We start from the raw sequence: 18,020 nt of genomic DNA on the forward strand, positions 1-18,020 counted from the left end.
ATTGGATTGGATTGCCATATCAGTAAGTGGAAACATTTTATGACTTTTTAAATTATTCTTATTTAGTGTGCGTGAATTTATACTACATGTGTATATGGGTGGGTGCCTGTGGAAGCCAGAAGAAGGTGTAAGATCTCCTGGAGGTGTTGTTATAGGCAATCATAGTTACAGGCAGATGTGGGTGCTAGGAACTGAATTTGGGTCCTCTGGAAGAGCAGTGAGTGCTCCTAACCACTATAGTCCCATTCATGGCTTTTGTTATATATTGACAATGTGTTTTACAAAAGGAACATATAGGGCTTGGGAAATGGCTTGGTGGGTAATGGCATTTGTTACACAAGCATGAAGACTTGAGTTCAAATTCATAGTAAAAACCCATGTAAAAACTAGGCATAGCTACTCATGCTTATAAAACCAGTACTGGAGGATAGAGAGAGGTAGATTCTGGGAGCTGGCTGCCTACATAGTCTAGTATAAGCGGTGGGCTTCAGGTTCATCGAAAGAGGCCTCTGTACATACACAGGTGCACACACTTGTACAAAGAGAGGTACACACATGCACAACCCCCCCATACACAAAAAGGGGTCAAGAAAACCTTTATTTTTCAGAGATTATGACATACCAATGTCTCCACATTACGTAACATTTTTGACTTTCAAGGTCAGAACCCAGACCACTCCAATAAAGCTAATCTAGCTAGACAGTTTGTTCCAGGGATTCCCTGTCTTCCTCTGCCAAAAGCTGGAGTTACAGGGGGCCACTGAATCCAACTGGCATTTTATGTGGGTGCTGGGTATGAGTTCCAGCATTCTCACTTCCATGGCAAGCACTTTAACCACTGAGCTGTCTTCTCACCCTGTGCTTCTTAACTTTGAATAGGCACACCCTCCTGGAGAGCTGTGACTCTGTTTTGATATTTAGGCATTTGCTAGATGAAGCTATCCACTCATTTTAGCAACTCACCGTAAATACACTTACAATAAATGTAATTTAACAAAGAAATGGCTGGGAATGTGACTCAGTGGTAGAACAACTTGCCGAGTGGGTAGGAAGCCCTCAGTTCAATCCCCAGCACAGCAAAACCCAGCAAATCTATGAGGGCCTTTATTTGCTCATTTTGTGGGCCAGTTATCAGTAGGGACCACCCAACAAGTGTTCAGTCTATGCGTCCACACATTCTCTCCTGAAAGCCCAGGGTTACTTTCTTGAGACCCACCTTCTTGGGAAAGGCCAGTGTCACTCAGACAACAATCCTTGTCCATGCTGGATTTCAGATCATCTCTCTGGAGTCCGGAGCATTTTCTTTGGGTGGAAGCATTGGAATTTCAACTTTAGCAACAAAGAGATGCTTCCTGAAGCGTCGTGGGAAAGCCCAAGGGAAGGAATTCCCTGTGTACGAACAGGCAGGAGCTGTGTCACCATGCCTGGCTTCTTTTTTTGGCACCTTTTCCCCTCCAGGGAAGGGGGCTGGGGCACAGACCCTGAAGTGAAGAAAAGGACTCTAGACCCTGAGCTGTCATGCTGTTAGTGATTAGCTGTTTTCAGCAATTATGCCCTTCCATCCAGGGTGTGGCGGCTGGCACCTCTCTTAATGAGACAATTTCCAGGGCTTGCATGTTTGCGGCCCTGCCGGCTTCCTCTTGGCCCTCACTTGCTGCACTCCTTGGCAGCCTCGGAGTTTACTGACATTATCACCAACGTGGCACGTTCATCTCGGCCAACATGAGAAGTCAGAGAAGACATGCCAGTCTGCCATCACACAGGAGCTTTGGGGAGAAATGTGAAGCTGGATGAAGCCACCAAGCCAACTCGTCCCCTGGGAGTGGGGACATTGTCCCAGTTCTCTGGAGTAGTATGCTCAGGGTTCTCAGGACATTCCAGGTCTTCCTGACAAGTGGAGGACTTCTGTTCTACTCTGGAGTAACAGGGATTCATTTCACAGCAGTGGCACTGTTGGGAAAGGGTACCGTGTAGGTAAATGAGCTGTTCTGTAAGTTAAGCAGCCACTATGTGACAGCAGGGGGCTTGTCACTGCAGGTGTCTGTTGTGTAAACAACCTAAGTATGAGACCCTCCTCTCTAGGACCTCACGGCTGTTCCAGTGTCACCCAATTGCACATGCAGTAGTCAGTGTGTCAGAGTGATGAAAGACCTGATACAAAATGCAATGGAGACAGAAAACAGGACCCTCCTGGTACAGAAGTGTTCCGTGCAAGTGAGCAAGGATCTGAGGGATGGGTTAGATGTGGTGTGGGCTTCAGAGAGATGTAGGAGGAGGTGGGAGGGAGAGCAGCAAAGTACAACAAGGGTAACTGCAGGAGAACCCAGTGCTCAGGGACCAGCACAATGAGGCTCAGGAGGCCAGCAGGAGCTAAGGGCTAAGCAGCTAAGCCTAAGCAGCAGACATACATACTGTTAGAAAGACCATCCTGAGCAGGTGTGGTGTGCACACTTGTAATCCTAGCATTTGGGAGGCAGAAGGACTGAGTTTGAGGCCAGTTTTGGCTACATAGCAAATCTCTCTCTCTCTCTCTCTCTCTCTCTCTCTCTCTCTCTCTCTCTCTCTCTCTCTCTCTCTCTCTCTCTCTCTCTCTCTCTCTCTCTCTCTCTCTCTCAAAACAAAACTCTGCTGAAGGCAGAACAGTGGGTTAGTGTTGGCTGAAAGTGGATGGGTGGGCCGTGTACAGGCTGCCACTATGGTCAGAGAGAAAGGAGGAGGGATGAGGGTGACACGTGATGTGCCAGGAAAACTTCCTTTTCTTCCTTTTCCTGCCTACCTTACTCTCTGCTACCACAGGCAACAATGGATTTTTTTCCCCTTTGAAGACCCTTCTAGTTTTCTCTGTAAAATTCTACTTCCTGTCTTTATGGGCAAATTCTTCAGAGAAACAGATACCTACAGTTCTGTGCCAGATGAGAGAAATTTGGAAGCATCACACCCCAACTCTGAAAGGAACATTGAGTCTCCTCCATGGATCCTCCAAGATCCCTATGTTGAGAGCCATTAGGAACCCCTTAAGTGCCCCGATTTCCATCAATCTCAAAGCCAGCCAAGCAAGGTCATATTGCTATGACTCCCTCCTGGCGATAGTCGTGAAAACAGATGCAAATCCCGCTGTGGTACAGAAGTCCACTCTGGGAACCAGGGGGTCAAGTGCCCATTATCCAGGTAAGCAGTCTCACCCTAGGAGACCAAAAAATGCGTGTCAACATGCCAAGCAAGGGAGGCCAGAGCCACCAGGGCCACCTGGGAAGGGAGGCCTCAGCCAGGCAGTACTAATAAAACCAGACAATGCCATAGTGATGTCGAGGCACAGCCAGGAGCCAGGCAAGGACATGGGTGGGAGGAAGGGCCTGCCTTCCTCCAAAATCAATGTCCCTGTTAACTTGGGCAGAAGAAAATTTGACAGCTCTGGAAACCTGCCCATCCGAGGCAAGAGAGGAAGCCAGAGAAAGACTAGAAATGGCAGGTGAAATTAGCTGCCTGTTGGGAACAGGGCAAAGCTCTCCACTCTGTTTTTCAGATATCCCTGATAGCCCTGGGCACAGGTGCCATACTCCATCCCCACATGGCCTTCCAGCTGCCCTTTGAAGCAGGATGCTCCCTGGGGTCTGGTTGGAACTGTTTTTGAAACATCCATGGAACGGACAGGCTCTCGGCCAGACCCAGGTTTCCAGGGGCCTGTTAGGTTTTGTTATCTGGGATATAACTGAGAGGCCACGGCCCTCATGAAGCCTACAGAGAAACAGAAGTGCCACTAGACAGCTCCAGAGGAGAAGATGCACCTTTTGAGTGACAAGGGGGCTATGTCCCACCGGCCAATGGGTCCTTTCAGACCTCTCGGAGTGGTGTGAGTTCATGGTACCCCAGCTTCTATTTCCAAGTCCAACGAGCTCTGAGAACCAAAACTCCTTCCACAGGTTTGGCACCTGACAACTAAACTCAAGCTTAGTTTAGTTGCTGTTGCTAATATCGTGGTGTGATCTGATCATCCCCAGGTTGTGCGTGACCCAGGTTTTGGGGAGGGAAGGCGGGAAGGAGGTTCTAGTTACCTTCTTAAAGTCTACAGCATTTGTTTCCCCATACCCTATGGTTTGCTGTTGTGTTGTTACAGGTTTGAGGACTTATGTCTTTCAGAGAAGCCACAGCTAACTAGAGCCCTTTGCACCGCAATAACTCATAGCCACTGTGCAGAGGTTTGGGGTTACAGAATTGTAGAAACTCAGTCTTCTTGTGGTCTGTAGTAGAGATTTCAGTGGAACTGCTATGTCGCAGAAAAGGCCCCCGGCTTGTGGCTTTTCGTGAAACTCAGTGATGTGGTATATGCTTAGCATTCATGAGGCCGTGGGTTTGAGCCCCAGCGATGGAAAAGTAATCTGTGTGAGTGTGAGAATCAGAAGGAGTTTGTCATGGGGCTGGCTCAGTCAATAAAGGGCCTGCCACTCAAGTGTGAGGGCCCAAGTTCCACTCTTAGCACCTCTGTAATAGACGCTGAGCATGGTGGTGTTATCCCAGTGCTGGGGGGTAGACACAGGAGAATCCTTTGGGTTTACCAGCCAGCCAGTCTAGCCAAATCAGTGAGTCACAGGTCCAGTGAGAGACCCACCCTCTAAATGTAAGGCGGAAGGCAATGGAAAGAGACATAGGCATGGTTTCTGGCCTCCATACGCACGCACACGCATCCGTGTACACATATGTACATACACAAATAAAGGTGGGGTCCTAGTCATGATTCATGGCTAATGGGTAAGTCTTCTTGGTTCTTGCTTTTCTGAGACAGGGTTTCTTTATGTAGCCCTGGCTGCCCTGGAACTTCCTCTGTAGACTGGGCTCAATCTCTGATCTGCCTATCTCTGCCTCCAGGAGCTGGGATTATAGGTGTGTGCCACCATGCGCGGCTATTTGTGTGCATGTCTTGTGTAAGTCTTGGACAGAGTGACTGCTATACTCCCTTCTGGTTTCAGATGCCATGTTCTATGAACTAGGGAGGGATAGGGGACTAGGTGGGGTGCCTCTCAAGGGGACCCCGTGTCCCCACCACCACTGCTGAGTGGTGAAAAGATGGGTGACAGAAGCCATTCAATTAGAGTCCCATGACTCATGCCACCAGCTACAGAATGACTCTTGGATCTTTGCATAACTGCAGTCCATACACCCGAGGATGGTGACAGAGAGGGGAGTAGGGTCCTTGTTGTGCCAAGGCTATGACATCAAATACTTCTGACATCAACTCAGCTCTGTTTCCTGATTACCTCACAGACTGACCAGATTGTGAGCCCAAGCATTTTCTATGCACAGGGCCAACTATGTGTCTGCTTGCTGGTCTACACCTTAGTTTTATCCTGTTAGGAAGAAAGACTGTGGCTTCTTCTTTTTGGATTAGGAGTGGTAGAGGCAGCATAGTTTCTGCCTTAAAATTCTACACAAGATTTTTTTTTTCTGTATTGTTCCAGGGGGAAAAATAAAGAAAAAAATATGACCACCACCCCCCCCACACACCCAATTTGCTAAAGATCCTGACCTTAGTGGTGCCAGGTCAGATTACAGAGAACTTTGCATTTCTGGGATGCTTTTTATTGCCTTTTGTTAGTTGACCATGAAACCATGCCTCCTCAGTAATTGGTGGTGTAGTCTTCAGTGCTCAGGGGGCAGTGTGTATTGGGTGCTGATGGGATGGGTTGAATGGGATGGAGTCAGTCAGACAAACTCAGATTCTGTCTGTGTCATGTCTGACTGTCTCTGGACATTCTCATCTGTGAAATGGGTGTGGTGGCAAGCTTTCCATATGCAGAAGGTATGAGGATTCAATTAGCAGGTATCCATACAATACCAACATGGTTCCTGCCATGTAGAAAACACATAGTGTGTCTTATTGTAAATTATTTGGGCCACAGGACTGTTCCATCGACTCCTAGCCTTTGGAAGCAACATGGTAGCACTACAAACTGCTCAAAATAGGCACTTAAGTTGTCACCATGGACTACACATCCCCCACATTCCAAGCAGTGGAACTCCCCTTTCCATCTTCAGCGGCTAGCACCTGTCCATTCTAAATACTTAGCTTTGTGGAGAAAGGAGATTTCCTTTGCCTTGTTCTGAGAACTCTTTGGAGTCTATCTTATAAGGACACTAACTTTCTTCCTAAGTGTTCCACCCCCAAGACCTAGTCACCTCTTAGAGGCCACACCTCCAAATGCTGTCACACTGGATACTAGGTTTCAGCTCATGGATTTGAGAAGGACACAAATGTACAAACCATAGCAGAACTACAGAGGAGCTGGTCCTATCATCTTTTAGTTTACCCTGGTCTATCCCCAGATACACAGTAGCCCACACTGGTTTTGATTTTTGACTATCCAGAAGGCAATTCTTTCTGCTCTTAGCTTTTTAATCTAATTATGCCAAAAGTAATTGTTAAAATAAGGGTGGGTTTTTTTTTGGTTATTGTTGTTGTTTTTTGCATAAATCCACTTTTATTTATTTACTTTTTATTAGTTTAAATCCTGAAAGGGTACAGCATCTCACGGATTCTGTGTCCAGTGGCCTTTGCAGGAAGGTTGCTTCGGAATTTGGCAGGAACCATGCCACGGTTTCCATGGGCCCTGGTTACTTTTATCCAGATCACTCTGGTTTTGTTTGGTTTGCCTCCGGATGTCACTGTGTTGTTATTTGTATTTTTTGCTTTATACACATAAGAACATCTCTTTCCCAAGTAGAATTCAGTTTCATCTCGGGCATAAACACCTTCAATTTTAAGAAGAGCTGTGTGCTCTCTCTAGTTCTGGAGACCTCGCTTATAGCCAGCAAAAATGTGCTTGAACCACAGCCTTCCAGACGTATTTGCCTTTTAGAAGTCCTGTTTCCAGCAGGCCTCCACAGGCGTCAAGATGGCTGACTAAAATAAGTTTTTTAAAACAACATTTTCTTCTTGAAGAATTCCAATACCAAGGTGGGTGTGTGGGCACATTCCAGTAATCCTAGCACTTGGGAGGAGATCAGGAGCTCAAGGCCAGCCTGGGCTACTTAGTAAATTCAGAAGCTATCCTGGGCTACATGAGATCCAGTTTCAAAAAACAAAAGTGGGGAGGAGGGCTGGCTGAAGAGATGGTGTTGAAGATGCTTGATTTTTCAATTTTTATTTGTATTCTTTTTGACAGGAGCCCAGTCTGTAGCGGAGACTGGCCTGGAACTTGCTATGTAGAGCAAGCTGGCTATAAACTTTCAGAGATCCACCTGCCCCTGCTTCCCTGAGACCAAGATACCCAGACCTACACCCAGCATGTTCAGATTGCTTTTGCTTAGGAGTGGCTCCTGGTGGTTCTACCCTTGTTTTTGCTGGTTGTCCTAGGCAGGAAGTGCTGGACAGGGGCCTGCTATGCGTAGTTCTGCTGTGGCTTGAGTCCTAAAAATCCTTGGGTTGAAAGTAAATATCCATTGTGATAGCATTTGGAGATATGGCCTTTGTGAGGTGACTAGGCCATGAGGTAGAGCCCCTGTGAATGAGGTAACCTCATTTTATTAGAGTCCTTACGAAGGAGACTCTAAAGAGTTCCTGCCTCGTCCACCAGACATCAAACCCGTGGGCACTTCCCAGCCTCTAACACTGTGAAAAATTGATTTTTTTTTGTTTTTGTTTTTGTTACTAAGTCCTCTAGACTGGGGTGTTTTAGTACAGAGGCCTGAATAGACAGGCCCCAAGGAAGATCAAAGATCCAGTCTTTCCTAACTCCTGCTGGCTGAGATGTCTCAGGAATTGGCAGGGCATCTGAAAGCTCTAGGCAGGATTTCTTTTCCACTTACCCTCTGATAACAGGATACTGCTCAGGTAAAGATTCGTGTGACACTGGAGATGCATAGGCGGGAGCTCATTCTTCCTCAGTCAAGTCAGCTCTGAACCAAGTCCCCTTGCTCTGGACCCTGGATTCATCCTGGGTGACCATTTCCTGCCCAGGCATGATTCTCAATGTGATCATATGTTCCCTAAAAGAGGAATCAGATTGTATTAATATAGTGAATGTCCTTGGAGGTAGAATGTCCATTTAATGTTTATTTCTCTTTAATGTATGTTATGGAGCTGTGTGGGTGAGAGAGAATATTTAAACTGAAAGAATATTTGAATTTTTTTTTTTTTTTTGAGATAGGGTTTCTTTGTGTAGCTCCAATTGTCCTGGAACTTGATCTGTATACTAGGCTGGCCCCAAAATCACAGAGATCCACCTGCCTTTGTCTGCTGAGTACTGGAACTAAAGGTGTGGCCCACTATTGCCTGGCTTGAAATTTTATTACTGAGCTAAAATTGAGCTATCTGGATTCTGATTCTGGCACTATGGTATGGCCATGTGTAAGAATTTATGTGTCAGAGATCAGCAAGCCCACTCCCTCTTCCTCCTGGCATACGGTTTATATATTGCCTTGGACTTAAATTTTAACTAACAGGATGTGGATGGGAAAGATGTATGTAACTTCTAAGGAAGACCTTAGACACTTTCTGTGTTCTCTCTTCCTCATTAGGCTCATTGCTAACAGGCAGAGAGAGAGAGGTTATGGATTAAAGATGATTGACCCAGAGCTGGAGAGAGGACTCAGCAGGCAACAAGCACACACTGCTCCTTCAGAGGGCCAGCACCCACACTGGGCATCTCACCATCATCAGGAACTTCAGATCCAGGGGATCTGATACCCTCTGGCCTCTCAGGCACCTGAATACACGTGGCATACTCATACACATACACATAAATCTTTAATTAAAAAAAAAAAGAACTACTGGCAACCTGGTCCCTGAAAACAGACACACATACATACATAGACACATATGAGAGAGAGAGAGAGAGAGAGAGAGAGAGAGAGAGAGAGAGAGAGAGAGAGAGAGAGAGAGGAGGCATTGAGAAAAGTTTATGTAACAAGGGACTTTTGGGAAATGGTTCAGAGCATCACAGAGGAATAAGAAACTGTGATCCAGGGTCTACAAGCTAAAAAATTATAAAAAGCCATTGGAGTAATTTAGTCAGAGCCCAAAGGCCAGAGAACTGTGGCAGACTTGAAGCCCAAAGGCCCAAGAACCAGGAGCTTCAATGGCCAGTGAAGGAAAGGATTGATGCCCCAGCTGAAGGAGAGAGCAGATGATGTGTGTGTGTGTGTGTGTGTGTGTGGTGTGTGAGAGAGAGAGAGAGAGAGAGAGAGAGAGAGAGAGAGAGAGAGAGAGAGAGAGGAGAGAGAGAGAGAGAGACAGGCAGACAGATAAACAGACAAATTCACCATTTTTTTGCCCTCAGCTTTGAGCAGCTTGGGTGAGGCCCACCCACATTGGTGAGAGAAATGCTAAGGTCTTCCAACACCTCCTTCAGAGACACACCTAGAAATAATGTTTTACCAGCTATCTGGGCCTCTAGCCCAGTCCACTGGTCACTTACAGTTAACCACCTGACGCATGCACACCCTCGCTATTTATTACCTATTTGTTTATTTTCCCTTTAGAGATGCCCACTGACTTCCATCTCCATAAGAAGAAGAATGAACTCTTATCCTTTTCCCTACCACCATCCTCCACACATGAATATATTAACATATAATTATATCAATAGTCATTATATAACTATATAAACAATCTCACCTATGGCAACCATTGAGGCTATGATTTTTGCCTTTTCTAAAATGTCATCAGGTTGAAAACAGATAGTATCACAAATTTTCAGATGATTTCTTTGATTTAACATAGGCATTTAAGGTTCCTCTGTGTCTCCCCACCCACCCTGGATTCACAGGTAGATCATTTCTTTTCATTGCTAAATAATATCTCATCGTCTGTATGCATCATAGTTTGCTTATTGTCTTTTCGAATTTGCTTCATTCACTTGTATCTGTTACTAATCTAGCTCTACTTAGGAGCTGGGAAATTGTAAAGTATCTTAAAAAATACTAAGTAATCAACAAATCTCCCCTACCCCACCCCTGCTTTCTTGTCTCTTTTGTAATCTGAGTTTTTTTTTTTTTTCACTGAATAATTATCTGATGGACTTTCATCTTTTGATCTAGGCCTCATTCTGAGTTGGAGCTTTTGTTTGTTGGGATCTCATGTCTTTTTCTTGCTTGTTTTATTTGCTCATTTTAATGGAGTACACCCTCTAGTCACTTCCCCAGAAAGGGTCCATGGGTGATGATTTGTCATGTCTGCACAAGTATTTATTCTATCTCCATAGATTCCTCAGTGGTCGGGATCCTGTTGTTTCTTCTGTCCCTGTTCTAATTTTTTTTTTTTTTTTGAGATTCCAGCCCCAAAGCTCCTGACTAACATTCTACCATCAAACCTTTGTGCAAATTGCTTTGTGTTGGCCTTGGTCCATTAGCTGAGCATTGGAAATGTTCATCTCTGGGCAGAGCTGTATATTAGAGTGGAGGGTGTTTGCGCTCACGCACTGGTATTTCTCTCCTCACTTTTGGACTGAAGCAAGTACAGAATAATTATCCCAGAGATGATTTCTGGCAAATAAGATCGTCAATAGTTGGAAAGGTATGTTTCAGTGAAGACTGTTTATAAACATACCTCTGGCTGCCAAGATCTCCAAGTCTAATTAATTAGCATCATCCCAGCCCTGCCTTCCCACGTATATCACTTGTACACACGCTTGCTCCCTCACACACACTCACACGCATCCCCCGTTGTTCACAGGTATACACTCTCCCGAGGGTGCACCTGCCTCTTTCCACTTACTGCTTCTCTCAGTCTGCACAAGTAAGTTCACGTACTTGGTTGACTGGCTTTCTAACTATTTCATCTCCTCACTCCATCAAAAACTATTTTCTGCATCTCCAGTTTCATCGGGATGTGCCTGGCGGAGACTGTCAAAAACCACTGAGCAGAAATATTTAATCCAGAATTGGCTCAGATTAAACCGGTGAGGATTGACTGAGGAAGCAGCCTTGAACTTCTTCCTAATTATTTACTGGGATGGAAGCCTTTGTGTTATGGGATATATTCACAAGCCTCCCATCCCCTCCCAGGCAGTGGCCTCCCACAGACTCAAACAGGGCTCTCTGCACTAGAAAGACACGGAGAACAGGGGATAGAGGATGCTGGCCATGTGAAGCAACACTGCCTTTGACAATTGGTCTCCATAAGCAGAAATGCTTTAGCGGCTTATTGGACGGACACGTCTGTGTGATTCCATGTATATAACACCATAAAGTGAGGCTTGACAGGTGAGGCTGGTCACCAGCAATGACCCTGAGGAGTTTGGGCTGTCCAGCTGAGAGCTGTCAGACAGTCTAACAGCTGAACAACATAGGAAAGTCTCTTCATCCCTGTGAGACTCAGAGATGAGGACCATGGCGTCAACCTCCAAAGTTGCAGCAGGGATAAAGATAAACGTACGTGAGAGCACTGTGGCAGTAAGGGACTGTACAGATATTACTTGTCATTAGTTGACGTTGTAGAGAAGCAGAAAAAATAACACCAGTTTATTTTATTCGGAATCTCTTTCCTCCACCCCGTGGTGGTTCTCTGAAGGCCTTGGTCATGTCAGACAAACTTGGTGCCTCAGAGCTACATTTTTAGTCTTCCTTTATATGAGGGATGATTTGTTGGTTAAATAAGTCTACAAATATGAAATTATGACAGTAAAGATTTGTCAGACACTTAGTGATGGGGGTGGTGGCTGTGGTGGGCTTTTGTGGGTCTGGGATGGGAATATCTGTGACTGTTAGCTCAGCATGGCACCACGTTGGGTCATGAGTTCAAACCCATGTTGAGAAATGGCATCCTCTTAGGCACACTAGGTGAATATTTAAAAACAGTAATGGGTGAGAGAGTGGGTGGGGAGCAGCAGAGTTGTCATGAATCTGCTGGATATAGTTGAAATGGCATCTCAGGCACCCCGGAAGAACCAGAATGGGACTGCTAAAGTAGATGGGACTTATCCCCTCTATCTCACCCCCTTTCTGCTCACCGTCCACAAGGGTCAGCATCTAAATTCAATGCAGATGGCTTTCTGGTGAGGAAGGCTATGAAGTATTGCAGATTCACAGCTGATGTGGGGAACAGGGTATACACAGACCCATAAGGAAGAAGGCTAGACCTTGACTGATGAAGACTTAACTTCTCAGGGCAGAAGAAAGCTCCTGGGATGGCTGGCAGATTTCAGGCATCAGCCTGGCTAGGCTCTTGTCTTCAGTGATAGTTTTGTAGGTGGGGTCAACAGTAGAGAGTTGGTTTAGGGAAGAGATTGCCCTCCAACCCTTACCCCAGTGTCCAGCTTCCTAGGCTCCCCTGCTTGTTTCAGAGGAGTCCATCATGACCAGTGCCTTAAAATAAATGTCTGACTCTGTGCCTCCCAGCGGCACTGTCCTGGAGGGCTTTCGTTAATACTGCTACCCTCTGCCCAGACATTTCATTTTGCTTTGACTATGTTTTAACCCAACACACAGTAGTTCCGGGTTTGAATTTTTTGTTTTTCTTTTCACTGGGAAAGTTGAGCTGCATTACTGGAATGACAAACCCTGTAAGAGAACTCAGAATTATACTCTAACCTCTGTCTTTTGGAAATCTACTTAGCCTGATAAGATTGAAAAAATTTTAATGGCATTTATTTAGAGTGTGTGAGAGGCCTGGGCATGCCAGGAATGGGCCTCTTGTGAATGTGTTGTGTTAGGGTCTCTCTCTGTGGCTGTGATAAAGCCATGACCCAAAGCTACCTGGGAAGGAGTGGACTTCCTAGGCTCCACTCATGTTCCACATCACAGTCTATCGTCAGAAGTCATCAGGACAGGAACTCGAGGCAGGAACCTGGAGTCAGGAGCTGATTGCAGAAGCCTTGCAGGAGTGCTGCTTGCTGGCTTGCTCCTCAGTGCTTACTCAGCCTGCCTTTCTTAACAATTCAGGGTGACTTGCCCGGGGTTGGTACTACCCTTAGTGAGGCGGGCCCTCCGAGGTCAATCACTCATCAGGAAATTCTCCACAGGCTTGAGGGATCCTCTTCCCAAAGGACTCTAGCTTGTGTCAAGTTGACAGAAAACTAACAAACACAGGAAGTCAGAGGAAAACTTGCAGCGTCTACAAGCAATGTCTCCTATGACCTGGGCCCAGGGATCCAAGTCAGCAAACGAGTACTTGTGCTTCAGTGTCATCTCATGGTTTATGCGTGTGTGTGTGTGTGTGTGTGTGTGTGTGTGTGTGTGTGCGTGTGCGTGTGTGGTTGTGGTGATGTGGTGGTGCACACTCAGAATCACAGGCAGTCTGAGTTGCATAGCAAGACACTTGTTATTCTTTTGTTTAAAAAGAAGAAAAGAGAAATGCTGAGACATGACATATATTGACTATAAGTTTATTATAAGGCCTGGCAGAGTAGGGAGACTAAGAGAAGAGGAACAGGGGTAATGGCTGACCGCCATGGCCGGTCGCCACAGAGAGAGCACATAGGTGAGAGAGAGAGAGTAGAAAGGAAGCTGAGAGGAAACAGCGGGGAAACAGAGAGAGGAAACAGAGAGCATAAATGGGCAGGGACTTGTCTTTTAAAGGGGTCCTCTGCACCTGCGTGCAGACTTAGTTCCCATGGAACCTTGGGCTGACCAGGGTACTGCCTGTTCCACCAGGTAACAGGGGCAGGCCAGCATAATGCCTGAACCTTTCATTCGCACCTCTACTTATTATTAAAAAAAGGTGGGGTGTTAGACATGGCAGGTTAAGGAATAAGGGTGTCGAATTCTCAAGACTGCTTCCTGCTGACGTGGGGGGCATTGACCATCTTTGGGGGACCCGAGAAGGTTGGGGTGCTGCCACGTCCTGGGGTAGCTGGTTGTTTCATTGCAGTCCAGGCTGTATGGAACTCCCTGGTGCCTCTTAGGCCTGGCAAGATGTTGGCAGAACAGAAGACAAGGTTGAGTTTAGAAAAAAAATTTTTTTCTTAGGTCCTGTGACTTGAGGGGAAGATTGTAAGATGAGGGAGGGGTTCCCGAGGTGTCCCAAGATGAGTGAAGGGAATTTGGGACCGGGGAAAGGTTGAATATTACCTGGAGTGAACCTGACCTGTTTGGATCTGATTCGACTCCCTGGAACTTACAAGAATCCTTAGAGTTTGTGGAAACATAAGTATTAGACATGTTAGAAGCATATTCATGTTAGAAGCAACTTGGCTGAAAGTATTACCATTTAAAAATAGACAGATTTTTTTTTGGACAATGAAAAGCGAATAGGCAGATCAGTGAGTTTACAAGAGATCTTTAGTTGGAAAAGCGGCGAGTTGAGTTCCGGCATCTCAGGCTGCTGCAGGCAGGAGGAAGTGCCAGGAAAAGCCGAGATGGAGGTGGGTTGTAAGGGTACCCTTGCCTTAACATGTGCCCGTCAGCAGGCTGCGGGAGAAGGTGCAAGGACAGAGCCTTTCCACGTCCAGGCGCCAAAATGTTATTCTTTTGTTTAAAAAGAAGAAAAGAGAAATGCTGTGAGACATATTGACTATAAATTTATTGTAAGGCCTGGCAGAATGGGGGAGACTAAGAGAAGAGGAACAGGGTAATGGCTGACCACCATGGCCGGTCGCCATAGAGAGGCAGAGCGAGAGCATAGGTGGGAGACAGAGTAGAGAGAAAGCAGGGAGAGGAAACAGAGAGAGGAAACAGTGTAAATGGGCAGGGACTTGTCTTTTAAAGGGGTCCTCTGCACCTCCGTGCAGACTTAGTTCCCATGGAACCTTGGGCTGACCAGGGTACTGCCTATTCCACCAGGTAACAGCGGCAGGCCAGCATAATGCCTAAACCTTTCAACACTATCTTAAGAAAACTCTAAACCATTGGCAGAGTAAGAGGGGTCAGGAGTTCAAGGCCATCCTCAATACATAATGAGTTCAAGAACAACCTGGGCTACATGAGACCACGTCTCATAAAGCAAAACAAACAAAAAACAAGCAAAAGCCAAAAAGCCAACAACAACAACAAAATAAAAACAAAACAGTTCTGCATTCCAGTCCAGTATTTGTCTTGTTTTTCCTAACTGTAAATTCTCTGACTGTCCCTATGTGAACACACATCCGTCAGTAAGGATCCTCATACACTCATGAGCTTGAGGATTGTCTCAGGGTACAGAAGCAAGGGGGCACAGCATGTATAGGCTTTGGGCTGCAATGAACTTAGCTGGCTGGCTGTCTATGCTAAATTTGAAAAAGTTGTTATTTTGTAATTTTAGGTTTCAAGCTCACTGGGGAGTGACAAAAACCTCCCTTATTTAAGTAGCTATTTTCTATTTTGGGGCCCAGCCTTAGATTCATGTGTTCTAGTCACTGCAGTGCTAATAATCACAAATGTCACAGATCTTATCTTTGGCTATACCCAGGCAGGCTAGCCAGGGCCTAGGGTTCCGTGAGAGTCATTGACCACAGACTTCAGTTCATAGTAGTTCCCTGCAGGGTGATGTGTGAGTCTCTTCAATTGTCCGTGACAGTATTCCATATACACATATCGATCCCTTCTAATCCCCGGCACTGCTGCCCAGCCTTTCTGTCTGGCTTGGGTGGAGCGCCTGGGGGATGGGGAAACCTGGTGCCATCAGACATCCCTTAATGGCAGTCCTCCAGGGAGACTCGGCAGGTGGTCTTGCAGATAAAGAATATAACCACAAACTCAAAATGTCCCAGGTCTCTGCCTCAGGACTTCATGCATGTCCATCATACCTGCTGCCAAAAAGAGCTAGTCAGCCCACCCCCTCCCTTCAGGAGCCTGGCAGCCTTTGTCACTAATCAGCCTGGGGGCTACTCAGAATGACTGGCAGCAGGTACTTCTACCCCCTGCTAACCACACTGCCCCTGCCACCTGGGGAGCCACACCATAGCAGGGCCATCAAGCCTAACTTCCTTGTCACATGAGAGGATCACCACTAGCCACAATCCTGAAATATTGATAGCAGTCCATGCCCAGCACAGACTTAACATTGTCTCAACAGAAGCTCTGGATGCTTGGGTGGTATATGATTTGAGAAGGTTCACTTACTCTGCACCCGAGATGTCCAAGTGGGCCAGAGATCATAGCAAAGTAGTCAAATTTTGGTCATCGTCACCAATGCATGCTTTGGAAGAAACTGGCTCCAGAAAGTGGCATGGTTCTACTTGCCCTTAACACAGAGACATTATTTCATATGTACTTAGGAAAAAAGTTGAAATGTCCCTTGCTCTCAACTAGCCTGTCAAACAAACATACTGCAGATTAAGGGTTTCTGAGGAAGATGGTGGTAAATTTTCCCATGGCTGTGACAGCTGTCCCCTTAGAAGCAGCCCCCATTTTCTCCCCAAACTGTAGGTTCCACTAGCTTGGGCCTCTTATCAAATTGGTTTTTCGTGCATGGGAATGATTGGTAAGTGCTCCAAAATGGTGTCATTTGCTGGTTGCAAATTATTTGGGTGTATCTCGAAGCTCATTAAGAGGGAAATGTCCTATTCTGTAAAGAGCAGCATTTTTACATTTTAAAAATCAGATGTTCTCAGTGGGGAGCAGGGTTTTATCTTCGTCAGTGCTGGCTTTTGCTAAGTACATCCCAGATTGAACAATATAAATGAAAGAACCACAAAGGAAGGAAGGCATGGGGGAAGTTTATGTTGGGGAGCAGGAGGGACGAACACACACACACACACACACACACACACACACACACACACACCACACACCACACACCACACAATACACCCAGGGTTTATTCATGAATTTAGAAAGCCTTTCTCATGTTGTGGTTGCATCCTGCTAGTTATTCCTATTTCACTGGGAACATTGCAAATACAGAGAGCTGCAGAGGTGCCAGGCTCCACCGTGGTGTCCAAAAACTGGCTTTGTACATATGCTAAATTAGAGATTGGCTGGCAGAAGCAGCTCACAGATCCTAGATTGGCAGTGATTCCTCATGAAAGAAGGCAGGGCACACCCGAGGGACTCACTCTGCAGCCGGCAGTAATGCAACATGCTCCATCCTACGTGCCAAAACCTGTTTTTAAAATAAATTTCAAACCTTTATTGGGTATCAGTTCCGGCCCAGGTAGCAGTCCCCACACAGTCTAGGCTCCTAACATCCCCAAGGAAGGGGTTCTGTTGACTCCTTCACAGGACGAGGAACCAGGTCACTTTGGTTGTGTCTTTTAGTCAACAGGGCGCCCTGGTGCCAAAAGAGGAAGGTGGAACTGCTTTAGATGAAGCAAAAGCAACTGCTTGTTGATTTTGTCTTTCCCCGAAAACAAGCAAACTTCCGTGGTGGTTCTAATACAAGCAGAATTAACTCAGTGAAGACAGCCGGAGCAGAGAAGTCTATGCCAAAAGGATCTGCCATCTGGGGCTTTCTCTCTCTGCATCAACCAGAAAACGCCTCTCTCGTCGTGAGCCACCATGTGGTTGCTGGGAATTGAACTCAGGACCTTTGTCAGTGCTCTTAACCTCTGAGCCATCTCTCCAGCCCCTGCTGTGAATGAGTTTTAAACAAATACAAGATTGTTCCTAAGGCTATCATCGTGGGTATTGGGTGTAAGGATTCAGGCATTACGGTGGCCTGCCCCTGTCACAGGCAGAATGCATTTAGGCAGTACCCTGGTCAGCCCAGGTGCAAAGGACCCCTTTAAAAGAAAGACCTCTGCCCACTTATTCTCTCTTTCCAGCTCTTCTCTCTCTTTTTCCAGCTCTCTTCCCGCTCTCTCTTTCTGCTGTTCCCCTGGGGCAGACAGGACTTTTCCTGCCTCCCTTTTCTGTCCTCTCGCTGTCTCTGTGTCTGTTTACCTCTTTTCTCTTTCCTTCCCCCTCCTCCCCTTTCTAGTAAAACTTCTCACTTAAGCTCTGGCTTCCTGGCGTGTTTGCCCCTCTGCCTTGGTCACCCTTGCCTGCCATGGGATCCACCATGGTCCCCCCACCAAAGGACCCCCTTGTGCTTTATCCTAACATTGGGTACCTGCTTAATTTTAGTCAAGCCCTGGGGACTGAGGAGACTGGGCTTTCCAGCTCAGATACGGCTTTGTGATGACAGTCAGGCATTTGCTTCAGTTACTTTCTCTTTCCTCTCAGGGTACAGT

The 18,020-nt window shown here is 46.3% G+C and overlaps 1 protein-coding gene and 1 pseudogene across 1 annotated transcript in view; one reads left to right on the top strand and one right to left on the bottom strand.

The window, feature by feature from the left end:
* Clybl (citramalyl-CoA lyase) overlaps positions 1-18,020 on the top strand; it is a 232,798-nt gene that overhangs the window by 161,465 nt on the left and 53,313 nt on the right. The window lies entirely within an intron of this gene.
* Positions 6,477-10,650, bottom strand: LOC113832516 (annotated as a pseudogene).

The sequence above is a fragment of the Cricetulus griseus genome (assembly GCF_003668045.3).
Source record: "Cricetulus griseus strain 17A/GY chromosome 1 unlocalized genomic scaffold, alternate assembly CriGri-PICRH-1.0 chr1_1, whole genome shotgun sequence".
NCBI classification, from domain to species: Eukaryota; Metazoa; Chordata; class Mammalia; order Rodentia; family Cricetidae; genus Cricetulus; species Cricetulus griseus.